Source organism: Peromyscus californicus, unplaced genomic scaffold (genome assembly GCF_007827085.1).
Source record: "Peromyscus californicus insignis strain IS unplaced genomic scaffold, ASM782708v3 Scaffold_18__1_contigs__length_77618521, whole genome shotgun sequence".
Lineage (NCBI taxonomy): Eukaryota > Metazoa > Chordata > Mammalia > Rodentia > Cricetidae > Peromyscus > Peromyscus californicus.
Genome location: NW_026294480.1, coordinates 30,880,245 through 30,892,962, shown reverse-complemented (window position 1 = coordinate 30,892,962; position 12,718 = coordinate 30,880,245).

The following is a 12,718-nucleotide window of genomic DNA, read 5'->3' as shown; positions in this document are numbered from 1 at the left end:
CTTTCCCCTTTCAAATCCACTTGCTACTTAGCTGCCAAGAAAATACTTCTGATTTGTACATATGTAATGTGCATTATGATTTGTACATATGTAATGTGCATTATGCAAATCATGCCCCATTTCTTCCTTTGCGGCTTGCCATTACTTACTCCAGGATAAAACTCAGACATTTGACCACCAAATAAAATTCCCTATAATCTTGCCTGGGGTTGTACAATGATATGAAATACATCTTTTTTAAAAAACTTCTAGTAGCTGTATCTCAAAAGTAAAAGAAACGACAGGAAATAATCTTAGTATGTTTTACTTAATCCAATTTAACCAAAATATTAACTGCAATCAGTAGTCTTAAAGTGAATGAGGCAGTTGCAGCCTTAGTTCTATTTTTCTAATATGCATTCTAAATTTTTAACCATAAAAATCGTGATTGAAGGGCTGGGGAGATGGCTCAGTACATAAGACCACTTGCTCTGGGAGCTTATGGATCCAAGTTCAAATCCCAAGCACCCACATCAAAAAGAGTGGGGTACATAATCCCAACTGCTTGTGCCCATAAGCCCAGCATTGATGGTAGAAACAAGGAGATCCCATGAACTCAACGCCAGCCAGTCTAGCCTAAACGGCAAGCTTGCAGTTCAGAGGGAGCCTCTGTCTACAGGGACTATCTCAGGGAGCATTAACTCAACACACCTAGTTAGGTCTTGCTCTGTCATCCTCTTCTGTACATCTCATGTACACACATCCCCACCCCAAATTGTGATGAAACACTTCATTGTGCTTACACTTCCAAGGCTTACAATTGAAAGAGTGATAATAATAGCAGCTATATAAGTCCGTGTTCGGAGCTAGTCCGTGTTTCTGTTAGTTAAGTAATTTGTAAGGGTTTTGTCCTAGGAAAACAATCCATAAGTACATACTGCAAGTTCTCACTTTTATGAGCCTGAAGATCATGGCATAGGCAGGTTGAGTAAGTTGTCCAAATTCATAGAGCTAGAAAACAAGAGATTTGGGGTTTGTACCCAGATAGTTAGTGTCCAGGACACAGGCTCTTTACCAGAGGAATAAGGGCCACAAATGCCTGTAGCCCCAAAATGCTTCTTCTGTGTGCAGACTCAGCAGCTCCTTTCTGCTGCTGGCGGCTTGGGAACCATCTCTCAATCTTTGAGAGAATGACAGTTCCCACACTGCTGCATTATTTTTCTGGTAAATGTTTTGTACTTATCTGCATGGCCTGTAGAAACAGTATATTATTAACACAGTGTCAAGGTTCATGATAAATTCCAGGGCAGAAAAAAAAATGTTTAATCAGACATGCTTATCAATATACTGTCACCCTTCCAGAAATTTCCAAGCTGTTTTTCAGTTAATACTCTCCCTTTGGCCTGCCTGAAGCACTTGATGAACTTTCTGGGTTACATAACTTGGTGCAATCCAACCCCCCGCTTCTCCCGCCATGGGGGATGTGGTTCTGAGAGTGCCTACGCGGAACACTTCCTGTCCTTCCTGGATAATGAAGAATGGTCCTTCCAGGAAACATGCTTTGTACAGGCTGACATTAAGAGTGCACTAAGTCAGCCTGAGAGTGGGGTGCAGTTAAACATGATTAAAAGTGAAAGACTGAAAACATCACCAAAATATTACAACAGGAAATGAAAAAGAAGGAAAATTATGAGCTGGGCAGCTCTTGCTGCACTTTGACCTGAAAATGGGAAGGTGTCTGGTTACATGAGAAGGTAAAAGAATGCTAATACCACAAATCACTATTAACATCCACATTAACATGATTGCATTACAAAAATTGAATGGGAAGAGGGCGAGCTAATTGGATTCTGGTACCAACTAATCAGCATTCTTTTCACAGCCAGAAAGAAAGATTTATACACAGCTGCCAGTGACATATTAATGACCCTGGTGAACAGTAACAAATGGTTAGGTCTAACTACCAGGGGGTGAGTCAGTTTCTTCATTGAACCTCACAGAGAGGAGCCAAGAAAGATTAGCATCTGAGACAATGATACCACAGTCTGGCTTTAGCTCATATATAGACTCTAAGCAAAAGATTTGAGCATATCTGGGACCTCAAAGCCACAAGGGGATAGCTTGTGACACAAATCCAATGATGGGGTGAAAAATGGATTTTCAGAGAAATAATATATGGGTGGGGTTGCAAAAATTAGCTCCTAAGTCTGAAGTGGAAGTGGATTCTTCCCTTTTCCCCTAATGCACCTCCATATGCCAAGGATACTCCTTTATCCACATATACTTAGGAAAAAGGAAGAATAAACATTTGTCGTGTGCAGATCAGACTTCTGTTTCCAGATGGGACGGTGTGACAAAACGACAGTTACCTTCATTCCCAAAACAATCCCAAACCTTAAATCCAGTCCACAAACACTCATCATCCAGCCATTCATTGTCAGTAATACTGGAAACAGAATGAGTTCAGCAGCTATCCCAACTCAACAGAAAGGAACTGAAAGATGGGGCAGAGCTAGGTGGCTATCATTCTCAGCAAAGAGTACTGGAGTAAGCCATGGAGGGCAAGTGTGAAAACGAATTCCCTTTTGAGTAAGTATGCAATGGAGAAGAGCAGGTGTGTGGGACTGCTACAGGCTGGGGAAGAACCCTACACAGAAAGGGTGTATCGGTCTTCTCACAGAAGGCCAGACATCATGGCTCCTTAGAATACATGCTGCAGTAGTCCTGATTTATATGGAACAATGTAAGGATCTTGCCTCTATAGTGGAGAATAATTAGCTCTTGTTATTGAACATTGAACACTTCTAATCCCACCTAACAGATACTAAAATCATATTCAAAAAGACCAAGCTGCTTCCTCATAACACTAGAGAATAAACTCAGAGCATATCTAAGGGAATACAGAAATATTTAGCATCTAACCAGGTAAGAATTGTAATGCCAGCATCCAATAAAAAAAAATGCCAAGAACTCCAGTTCTTGGAATGTGAAGACCGCAAATCTATGGGATCACTAGCCAGTCTAGCTGGGGGGCTTTGGGCTCAGTGACAGACTCCATTCAAAGAATTAAAAAGGTAGAGAAATAATTGAGGAAGACATCCTGATGTCAACATCAACCTTTGGCCCTCATGTAGGCTGACATGGAGTGAACACACACACACAAACACACACACACACACACACCAGAGGGCGGGGAGATGGCGCGCAAAAGCGAAGCATGGGGAGCAAAGGCAGAGATTTCCAGATGTTTTAGAAAGGTCAGATTCAACTGCATTTTTCTTGCAACAAAATCAAGTGCATAAAGAATTGAAAAGGGTATACTAATTACAAGAAATTTAGGGTATTTTATTAATATTAGACCAAATAGATTTAGGGTAAAAATATGATCTAAGACAAAAAGATTTCAGAATGATAAGTGGTACAATTCACCAGGAAGACATAATAATCCTAACTCTTAAACACCTAATAAGAAAATTGGAAAACACAAAAAGCAAAAGTCTACAAAATCCATAGAAAATCAAATAAACTCACAATTAACCAGAAAGTTCAGTATTCCTGACCCAATAATTGATAGTCAGAAGATCTTGAGAAAATTTAAAGAATGTACCAACCAGGTTGACCTCAGTGACATTTATAGAACACTTTGCTTACCAACAGAATGTGTTTTTCCAAGTGCAAACAGAACACTTACCCAAGTTAGTCTATAAAACAGTTGGCCACAGAAACAAGTGCATATTTTATGATCATAATGGAATTACATTAAAAACACAAGTCAGTGATAGAATACCATTGTAAAATCCCCCAAATATTGGAAATTATGTAACATACTCAAAGAATTTATGAAATTATGTAACACAAATGAGTCAAAGATGAGATTAAAAGTGTTAGAATATATTAAAATGTTGAAACTGGGCAAAATATCCTTTAATCCCAGAACTTGGGAGGATGAAGCAGGAGAGTTAGCATGGGATATAGATTGAGACCTTGTCTCAAAATGAAGTGAAGCAGAAGAGGACTATGTAATGAATAATAATAAAAGAGCTGATCAAATGTGAAGGATGTGCTGATTCAGGATTTAGAGAATTTTTCTTGGAAAAGAAAGATTTCAAATTAAATATCTCAGCTTCCACCTTGAGAAAGCAGAAAAAGAGCAAATGAAATCCAAATTTAAAATAACTTTGAAAAAGTTGAGGGTATGGCAACTGATTCTAAGATGTAGAATAAAGCTATAGTGATGCAGCATTTGGTGTTGGCATACCGATAGACCAGCAGGCAACTAGAAACAGCTAGAAAGCCCCAAATAGAGAGGAAGAACTAGAGCCCTCATACAGTGCTCCTAGATTGTAAAGGGGTACCACAGTTTAGAATATAGTGTGGCAATTTTCAGAGAGGGTAAAAAATACCCCATGGTGGTATTTATTCAGTAAAATCCTACCTAGCAACAAGAAATGGACTACTGATACAAACATGAATTCATCACTAAATTGAGTTAAGACAAACAATTATATATATTATTATTATATATAGTATATTACACACACACATTAAATGTTCTGTTTTTTTTGTTTTTTGGGTTTTTTTTTTTTTTGTCTTGATATAAGCTCTAATAATCTGGGAAGAGGGAACCTAGATTTAGAAACTGCCTTCGTAAGATTGGCCCATAGACAGGACTATAGAACACTTTTCTTGATTGATGGTTGATGTGGGAGGCCTCAGCCCACTGTGGGCTGTACCACCACTGGATCCTGCCATGCGCATACACTAACCAGTACATGTACACATACACACGTGAAACCATTAAACAACAGCCTACTGAAGTATACAAACTTCATGCTCTCCAGTTTTCTTTTGTCCATTTATAATCTCTTCCTTGTATCTTGCTATTGGTCTCCATCTTGCTTCAAGCCTCATTTCATCTACTGTCGGTTGGTAGGTTACAAAAAATGGTCTGAGAAGTCAGTAAGCAGTGCTCCTCTGTGGCATCTACTTCATTTTCTGTTCCAGGTTCCTGCCCTGACTTCCCTTGATGATGGACTCAGAACTGTAAGCCAAAAAAAACCCCTTCCATCCCAAATTGCTTTTGCTCATAGTGTTTATCACAGCAATAGAATCCAAATCAGAATACTATATATGTATGTATGTATGTATGTATATATATATATATATGCAAGTACATACATACATAAATATACACACATCCATGTATATTACTATCTGGTTTTTTGGTACTGTGAGTGTCTGAAGAATCTACCTATTCCTTGGAATGCTGCTACTCTTGACACTTGAATGTAGAAATTATTATGGAGAACATTAGTTGTAAACTTAATTTCTAGATGGGTTTCTAGACCATGAACCTCAGTCAAGTGCCACATCTGGTTCCTTTAAGTGTTTAATTAGCATTCCCCATGAAATACAGTAAAAACAAACCAGACTGGATTGCTAACGAGATTCAGAATTGTTTGAGTTCTGGAATGATGTTGAAGGAGGCTTCACCCAGGGGCATGGAGGAGGCAAGATAAAGGGCAGGATGTTTGCAGCTTCTGAGGAAGTAGAACACTGAAGGTCTTCCTGAGGCCATAGAGGGGAAATGCAGCAAGAGGGCAGCAGCCTAAAGGCCAGGTCAGCTGGTTCACAGGGGTCACACCCCAGGAGACATCCCCACCCTAGCAGGGACTTGTGCCTCTAAGGATGGAGGATCACTTTGCTTTATTCTATAATTTGAAGTAGAGATGCCCCCAGTATAACCATGCTCAGGGGTGGTGGATCATGATGTGATTAGTCCGCCACTGAACTCATGGCTTGATGCACTCTTGGAGACCAGGAGGAGGAGCCTCATTAGAGGATGTTGATCATGAGGGCATCCTTTTGAGAGGTGTATCTTGTCCCAGGCTCCCTGTGCTCACTCTCTCTTCTTCCTAGCCTCAGAAGGTGAATAGTCTGCCCCACAACACACTTCTACCATAATGTATGGCCTATCACTGGCCCAGAGCTATTGAGTTAAGTGACTATAGACAGAAGTACCAGAAACTATGAACCCAAATAAGCCTTTCTTCCTTGAAGCTGATGTTCTCAGGTATTTTTGTCACAGTAAGAGAAAGCTAACACACTGTACTAATGGTTCTTTCCTATTGGTAAGTTAGTGTCAGTCATGATTACACTGTGTACTAAGCACTTTGTATCTCATAAGTTCTTCATGCCAGCATCATTAGGCAGCCCGCCAGGCAGTTTGCTTTTGGTTGCTCCTGTGCAATTTAACTGACCAAGGTTCTTCTTTTTCTCATGTAACAATGGCTGTGGCAGTAATGGCAGTCTGTTATATACAGCTGCTCATGGGGCAGGCCTTAGCTATATGGCACACCTGCTCTCTCTCTCTCTCTCTCTCTCTCTCTCTCTCTCTCTCTCTCTCTCTCTCTCTCTCTTTCTCTCTCTTTCTCTCGGCAACCCTACTCCACGATACCTGCTTAGAGTTCATTTGCCAGAACTAGGTCACATGACTTGCTAGTCCGGGAACTGAGTGTCTCCCACTGGAAACATCCCTGAACTGGACAAAATCACAATACTGTTAGAAGGAAGAAAGACAGCAGTGTCACAGAGGGGAAGCCAGCAGTGCTTTCCCTGAAGAGGGTAAGCTTCCCTTTACAGCTGAGAAAATTGAAGCTGAGAAGACAGTATAATGACGAACTGATAGAGGTGAGATTTGAACCAAACCACTGGCTTCAAGTTCAGTGTGATCTTTTAAGTGACCCACTGAAACAGAAGTGGCAGGTGTGCTGGGTGCCATACCTTTGTTATATATGTCATTGTCATTGGTAGTGACAGTCTACGGCAGCAGGTTTTCAACCTGTGGATCATAACCCTTGGGGCTGAATGACCCTTTCACAAGGGTCCCCTAAGACCATCAGAAACCACAGATATTTACATTATGATTTATAACAGTAGGAAAATTGCAGTTATGTAGTAGCAACAAAAAATTTTATGTTCGAGGTCACAACATGAGGACATGTATTAAAACATGAACTGTATTAAAGGGTTGCAGCATTAGGAAGGTTGAGAATCACTGATCTACAGAAATAGACATGGAAAAGGTATTTTGGCCCCATCTTTTGTAACAATGACAAATATTCATCCATTGTTTCCTTCCCCGCAGTGAAGTCAGCAAACCCACCTGTACTGTGTATCCTAATAAATGCAGAGTTTCTGGAATAATATGGGCTTTACTTACATGTTCTGACATTTGCTGAAGAAGTGCTGGGTTTTTCCCTTTCTCTGGGTTTAAGGGCGAAATCTTAGCCATAGCTGTGACAATAACTTCAATTCTGGGTTTATGGCCAGGCATGTGTCATGCATGCTGTTTCTATATTGGTAGGGGACTGCATCCTATGCCAGGGCAATGCGATTGGCAGAGTTTCCAACTATTTACTTATATGTTAGGGAGACAGAGAGAAAGAGGAGTGAAAGCAGTTTCCATTTGCTCTCTTCTCAGGAAAGATACCAGAAGCAAGATCCCGTTCAGTCTCCTCCTCCCAGTTTCATGTGGGTAGATAGAAGTAGGCACCAAACCTGTTCTGCCAGCTCCAGGCCACTGGGCTGGCACAGCCACACTGTGGGCACAACGCCAATTCCTTGTCTTGATCTAAGACCTTGTCTCCTTGGTGACCATCAGTAATGCCAGATCCACAAGTACTTTCAAAGTCACCCTAGTCAAACTTCTGCCATTGTCTCCAGAGGCCAGAGTGTGCAGATAGGCTGCTGCCCTCCTTATTAGGGCACCACACAGGTTCAGGGAGCTGAGACATTTAGGGATCATGTATAAATAAGTGTAGGTATGTCGATGTTCAATAAAATAAAATAGTTTGCTTCTTAATCAAAGGATTGTTTTATTCTAGACAGAATCTCAAGTAGACCAAGCTGGCCTCAAATCTATCCTTCCGCCTCTACCTCCCAAGTGCTGGAGTTACAGGTGTTCACCACCACACCAGCTTTATATACTGCTAAGGATGGAACATGGGGCTCCATGCCTGCTGGGTTAGCACTCTTCCAATGCAGCCATATCACTAGTCCGTCAGATGGCACCCAGTTATGCTTTACAGATGCAAATAAACCTGTGAGCATGAGAGAAAATACGATGAATGTTCAAGTGATGCTAAAGACACCTGGCAAAATTCCAGAGAACTCCAATCCAGAATTAGAGGTGCTTTCCCTTCTCTGTTTATAATGTTGGTGTTCATAGTAATCAGGTTGGCCAGGTGGGTAGAAACTATCCCTTCACTTAGTGTTTTCTATGAACATCTGTCAACGACACATTTGGCTGAGTTTAGTTTTGTCCTTCATAATTTGCTTCCATCTGTTGAACAGGCCATGTGGAAGAGTTTGGCAGTTGGAATTGAGATATTTCTTGTCTCTGGCCTGGTCTTTTTGGACACTTTGGCAGCAAATGTTTGTATTTGTTTGCATGTTTATAAAGAGTAGTTCCTTTCACCCAGTGTGAACTTGACATTTCACTTCTCATATAAATAAATTGCAAATAGAGAAGTAGTCATTTAACCTCCGTGCCAACCACAGTAGCTAGATACAAGGACAGAGTCTACAAGTCTCCAAAGGAGCCTGCTTTTGTAGGAATAAAGACCTGCCTTCAGAAGCACAGAGCTAGAATGGTTCAAGGAAATGACAAAGGACAAAGGTATTTTTCAGTTCGTATTCATGGCCTCAATTGTGGTTCATATACGTCACTATAATAGTAATGAGACCTTTTTGACATTTTGGCCTTACTAAGTGAGCTCAGGCTAGGAGCCATGTTCCTGGTTCTAACTTTTTGTCCCTTCCCTCTCCCCCTCCCCTTGCTCCTCCACTTCAGCACACACAAACTTGCTATTGGACATTTTTATACAAACAGCCTAACATTTTTGAGATACTTTTTTCTCCTCTGTGAAATATTGATAGTAGTTTGCTCACAGAGATTGATCTGCGAATGTGTTTTGCGCAGAGTCTGGAATAGACTTTGCAGACAGTAACCATCACCTCCTTCTCTACTCAGAAGAAGGCCTGACTTTGTGTAGGGTCCACCTGTAGAGACAAGGCTCTGGACTTCAAGGACTCGTGTGATCCGATGTCATTGCAATAAAATCCTTGACATTGTTTGAGCACTCCCATGTAACTAAAAGTTTTCCTGTGCCTACCCAGCTCCCATGGCCTAATGGTCCTACAGCCACTCAGACCCAAATGAACACAGAGAGCATTATATTAATTATGAACGGTATGGCCTACTGGCTCAGGCTTCTCACTAGCTAAATCTTACATCTTAAATTAACCCATTTCTATAAATCTATATTTGCCACATGGCTCATGGCTTACTGGTATCTTTACATCTTGTTTCTCATGTTGGGGACTGGCAGTGTCTCCTCTGTTCTACCTTTCTCCTTCCTCCTCTCTAGTTAGAATGTCCTGCCTAACCCTATTCGGCCTCACCATTGGCCAAACAGCTTTATTTATCAACCAATCAGAGCAACATATTTTCACAGCATACAAAAAAGACATACCCCTATTACTTCCATTTTACCCTGGGTCCTCCAGCTTCTGTGACGAGTCAGCTTATCCTTTTTATTCTTTCTCCCTGCCTTTCAACCTTCTCACCAGCTGGATGTTCTTTTGGTTGCCTGTGCAGGCCAGCCAGCCAGGGGCCTGGAGAGTGGTCTGTTTGTAAGGGTGTGTCTGTGGCTGAACTCTATTTTCTTTGCTTTAACTCGCTTCTTGAGTGCAGTTTACTACCAAGATTTTGCTTAAGGAGTATGTGAATGGGTTAGGAAGTAACTTACAGTCCTGAGAGAGGACTCAGGAGTTCAGAGCACTTGTTTCTCTTGGGGAGGGCCCAGCTTTGGTTCCCAGCACTCACAACTCAGAATGTCAAGGCATTGTCACATTTTATTTCCACATTCTCACACCTAGTTTTGCTCCACAACGGCCAAAGTCAGGTTTCCTGAGCTCAGAAAATTCAGAGTCTCCCTTTAAAAAAGGACAGTATTAAAACATGCCACAAACTACAGTATGCATATAGTGTCTTACTGTGTTTATACACAGAAAGATAAGTCCAACTTTTCTCTAGGTGTACCAAGATGTACTCATGATACCCATTGGGTCAGGGCTCACCCCATTTGACAGTTCACCCAAAAATGTTAACTGACAGAATTACATGCTAGCTGGCACTTGTGAATTATCTGATATAACCATGTATATCCCTAACTAAGTGATAATCTTTTCATCAATCACTTCCTTGGATGACTTCACAGCATTATCTTCTTTTGCAGAGTGCTCAGTACCTGTAAATGGAGACATTTACACCATGTTCCCACACAACAGGCCAGATAAAACCAGGCAGCTCATCTTATGAAAGGTTGTCATATGGGTTTTTTTTTACCTGCTTGTTCATTCCTAAATGGGAAAGAATTTACATAGTCCCCCGTGACCTCTTCAATCTACTGATAGAGAAGCAGCCTAAGGAAGTTAAAATGTTACAAATCAGGAAGTTAAAATCTTTATGAGGAAGTATTATATGCAGAGGAGGATCCAGGCTGCTCAGATTTAAGTCTCATGCTTATTTCACTACAGGAGGAGACGCATGTGTCTGTGGGGAGGGTATTAAAGGTGAAGAGAAGGTGAAGAGATTCTTGGTCAGTGGGGAGGAATTTTCATCTGTCAAAGCCAGGAATGATGAAAGGTCAATGCCAGATTAATTTTGCCTTGTAAAGACTCCACTGTGTGGAAGCGGGGACTCAACAGGCAGAATTAGAGTGGTCATACTTCATGGAGATGGTGTTAATGATTTATTATACTATCCCATTATTTTCACAAGTTGTAAATCACCTCGAGGCTTCAAATTGAGATTATTTTCTCTTTCTAAAGGAAAAAAAGGAAGCATTTTTTTTCCTAAATTAAGTAGCTAGCATAGATTGCTTTATTACAGCTTTAATTGTTTATTTGCTCACTGGTCTTGGTTTTGGTAAATATTGTTTTAGACTCAATCCCGGTTCAAGATAAGAAAACTTTGACCTGAATCCCGAGTCCTGTTTTCTGATCTAACTTAGTCTAGCTACAACATTGAGTGTCCTGCTTAAGGCTGGCTGCCCTAAAGGGTGTTCAAACAGCACAGAGACAAAGAAGGGTACTGATGGTTCTTTGGGGAGGTCTCTTCCCCACACTCCACTGAGCAGATAGATGGCCAGGCCACAGGGTTGTTAGCTCTGGCTGTACCACTCTTCTTTGGGGATTAAGACAGAGACCACAAGGGCCTCACCCAAGGCTGATGTAATCTGAATTCCAGATAAGTGTATTTTTTTAAAGTTATATAGAGATTTCCTTCTCTCTCTCTCTCTCTCTCTCTCTCTCTCTCTCTCTCTCTCTCTCTCTCAAAGTAGGCATATAAAACTGTGGTGTTCAGCCCAGCAGTGGTGGCACATGCCTTTAATCCCAGCACTCGGGAGACAGAGGCAGGGGGAATCTCTGTGAGTTCGAGGCCAGCCTGGTCTACAGAGCAAGATCCACGACAGGCACCAAAACTACACAGAGAAACCCTGTCTCTGAAAAAAAAAAAACACCCAAAAACTGTGGGGTTCATTATGACATCTTCGCACATGTGTATCATAGACTTTGATCGTATTCACCCCTATTAAAATTCTTGTCCCACTCTTCCCCTTCACATACGTCACTTTTTTCCCTAGGAGGCTCCATTCTACTTTCATGTCGTGTGTGTGTGTGTGTGTGTGTGTGTGTGTGTGTGTGTGTGTGTGTGTGTGTGTGTTCCTTCAAGTCTAGAGTCCTCATATCAGAGAAAAAATAGGCTATTTGTCTTTTTGGATCTGATTATTTCACTTAGCATCAAGATCACAAGTTCCATCCAGTTCTTTGCAAATGACATAGTTTTATTCTTCTTTATGGCTGAGTAGAATTCCACTGTAAAATATAAACCATATTTTCTTTATCATTTCATTTGTTAATGGGTACCTAGGATGGTTCCACCTCCTGACTATTGTGAAAAGAGTAGAAACAAGCATGGATGTACATGTGTTTCTGTGGTATGTTGACATTGACTCCTTTGGGCATGTAGCCAGAAGTGGTAGATCTGGGCCATATGGTAATTCTACTTTCAGTTTTTAAAAGATCCTCCATATTGATTGCTGGTATTTTGAGTATTTTTTAAATGGTAAATATCATGGACTTGATTACCGCCAGGGCTCAGAACCTCCCACATGAATGGTTCTTCTGCCCAAGTAGAGCATCCATTTCCATCCTCCCCAGTGAGAGGAGGATCAAGAGTAGAGCATCCATTTCCATCCTCCCCAGTGACAGGAGGACCAAGAGTAGAACATCCATTTCCATCCTCCCCAGTGACAGGAGGACCAAGAGCAGAGCATCCATTTCCATCCTCCCCAGTGACAGGAGGACCAAGAGCAGAGCATCCATTTCCATCCTCCCCAGTGACAGGAGGACCAAGAGCAGAGCATCCATTTCCATCCTCCCCAGTGACAGGAGGACCAAGAGTAGAGCATCCATTTCCATCCTCCCCAGTGAGAGGAGGACCATGTGTTGAGCATCCATTTCCATCCTTCCCCATGAGAGGAGGACCAAGAGCAGAGCATCCATTTCCATCCTCCCCAGTGAGAGGAGGACCAAGAGCAGAGCATCCATTTCCATCCTCCCCAGTGACAGGAGGACCAAGAGCAGAGCATCCATTTCCATCCTCCCCAGT